We start from the raw sequence: 2,968 nt of genomic DNA, 5'->3' as shown, positions 1-2,968 counted from the left end.
TGTAGTGTTGTATTTGTATGGAAGAGGAAATGGTTTTGTGAACACTTCTATATATATTAAGAAGGAAAAGAAACAGCTTCCAAGAGGCAGCATAATCTTTAAAGATATTTTTTGAACAAATGCTTTTTTTTTTATACATAGAAGTTTTAGTTCTTCCTTTGTCAACTCTCTGCTTCCAGATTATGCCGAGGGCCCTCACAGTACAATTCCTTTGATACAAAGGGGTAAAAAAAGGCAGCATATAACCTGTGATGGTTAAATTTTTGTATGTCAGCTTAACTAAGTAATGAGAAGCCCAGGTAGGTAGTTAAGCATTATTTCTAAGTGTGTCTGCGAAGGTGTTTTCAGAAGATATTAGTATTTGAACTGATGAACTGGGTAAAACAGATGGCCTTACCTAATGGGGGTGTGTATCACCCATTCTACTGAGGACTTGAGCAGAATAAAAAAGGAGGAAGGTTGAACTAGCTCTCCTACACCTACAACTGTGTCTTTAATCTCCTGCTTTCATGCTCCTCATTCACAGACGGTCCTGTATGGAATCTATGTCATTGTTTCTCTGACCCTTAAGTCTTCGAGGTACACTATTGGCTTTCCTGGGTATCCAGCACGCAGATGACAGTACGATAGATTAACATCCATAATTACAAGAGCCAATGCTTTATAAATAATTTGTTTATGGATATATAAATTAAGATATATATGTATACCTAACACAGCTAAGCGCTCTTTCTCTCTCTCTATATATATATATACATACATACATACATATATATATATATACACATACACACATATCTAAGATCTATATCTATGCAAGAGTACTTAAAAAATTCATACAAAAGTGATATTAAAGTATGACTTTATTTTAGTGCAAAAACTCAAAATTCTGCATAGTTTTTTCATAGTACACATTTTCCAAGAACTTTTAAAGATCCTTCATATTTTTTTCACTACTGAAAATTCTGAGTTTAGAATGATTCTTAGCAGATAGTACTGTTTCAAGAAATGTTTCCTGTTGCATAAAAGAAGGTCTATTAAACCACCTAAAAATAAAACTGTATTTTTTGACATTTCTGATACAAAATGTGTGGGTTTTTTTTCCTATGACAACAACTAATTCTCCAACTTTCTGCACACCAGTTGGGTGTCATTTGATTTACTTCAATTCAATTCAGTGCTGACAGTAGCTACCTGAAATTTTTGTCAGACCTCCGTAGGTTAAGGACTCAGTCTGACAAAGCTGTTTCCACTTCAGACACCAATCTTAAGTCCTGGCCCACTGTTGCTTTCTGACCTGCTCAGTTACAAATTAGGAGTTCCAATAGCCTTTCCATATTTGATAATTTGCTATAACCCTCATGAAACTCACAGAAATAACTACTTATGTTTGCTGATTTGTTATAAAAGGTACAAGTCAGGGGCAGCAAGTAGGAGACATATAATGCAAAGCATCAGGCCACAGGTGGAGCATCTGTGTTCTCTCAGGGTACACCATCTCACCAGCACTTCCAGAAACTTTCAGATTCCATCATTTAGGGTTGTAAAGAGGTTTTCTTACGTAGCCACACTTGATTAAATCATTGTCCATTAGTAATTAATTTAACCTGAAGCCCCTTTCCCTTACCTAAGGTAGCACTGAAAGTTACAGCCTTCTAAACACATCACTGGTTCCTCTGGCAAACATCCTCCACCCAAATTATCTTATTAGCATAAACTCAGATATGATTGAAAGAAGCTTGTTATGAATATCAAAAGATACATCTATGATTCAGGAAATTCTCAGGGTTTCAGAAGCTCCGTGCCAAGAATCAGGTGCCAGGCGAACGTGATAACCACCACACTATGGAAACCACCTTTTGGTGCTGCAGCTGCAGCCATGAGTGTGCTTAGGCTTCAGAAGAAGCTTGCCTCTAGTGTCTTCCACTGTGGTAAAAAGAAGGTCTGGTTGGACCCCAATGAGACCAATGAAATCACCAATGCCAACTCCAGTCAGCAGATCTGGAAGCTGATCAAGGATGGGTTGATCATCCACAAGCCTGTGACTGTCCATTCCTGGGCTTGATGCTGGAAAATCACTTTGGCCTGCCCAAAGTGCAGGCATATGGGTATAGGTAAGCGAAAGGGTACAGCCAATGCTAGGATGCCAGAGAAGGTGACCTGAATGAGGAGAATGAGGATCCTGCACCGGCTGCTCAGAAGATACCGGGAGTCTAAGAAGACCTGAAGGTGAAGGGGAATATGTTCAAGAACAAGCAGATTCTCATGGAGCACATTCACAAGCTGAAGGCAGGCAAGGCCTGCAAGAAGCTCCTCAGATCGGGCTGAAGCCTGCAGGTCTAAGATGGAGGACGCACGCGCCGAAGCGCCTACAGGCCAAGAAGGAAGAGATTATCAAGACTCTGTCCAAGGAGGAAGAGACCAAGAAATAAAGCTCCCCATCTCTTGTCTGTACATAGTGGCATTGGCAGTTACTCAGATAATTGTTTAAATAAAATAAGTCTTTATCTTCTTGTTTAAAAAAAAAAAAAAGAATTGGATGCAGAGACCAAATATGTATTTCTTATGTCAGATAATCATAATAAAATACCATCTTAACACAAAACAAATAAAATAGTCATCCTCAAAATGCAAAAGCAGATATTATTTAAATAAATTTCTTTCCAAACTTAGCAGTTGGATTTTATAAAATTGTTAATATTTAATTCTTTTTAACCTACAAAGCTTATAATTTTATATGCTTCAATTCTCTTTTATGTACCATATGTATATATGCTATTTCATTAACCATGTTTTAAAGTATGTTTTTTTTTTAAAAAAAGATATTTTTGCTATAGGGCGTGTGCGCACGATGGAGAGACAGAGAGGTAGAAAGTAAAACCCCATCACCCCCAGGGCCATGCTGCAATCCCTTCTCTTCCATTCTCTTCTCAGGATTTTGGGCACACACACACACACACACACACAC

General features: G+C 38.0%; 1 pseudogene; it reads left to right on the top strand.

Annotated features, from left to right (window-relative positions):
• The first annotated feature begins 1,879 nt into the window (after nucleotides 1-1,879).
• Nucleotides 1,880-2,466, top strand: LOC102476939 (60S ribosomal protein L19 pseudogene; annotated as a pseudogene).
• Nucleotides 2,467-2,968: the final 502 nt, after the last annotated feature.

Source organism: Tupaia chinensis, unplaced genomic scaffold (genome assembly GCF_000334495.1).
Source record: "Tupaia chinensis unplaced genomic scaffold, TupChi_1.0 Scaffold000544_1, whole genome shotgun sequence".
NCBI classification, from domain to species: domain Eukaryota; kingdom Metazoa; phylum Chordata; class Mammalia; order Scandentia; family Tupaiidae; genus Tupaia; species Tupaia belangeri.
The sequence above is the reverse complement of the archived record's forward strand: the minus strand, read 5'-3'. Positions and strand labels throughout refer to the sequence as shown.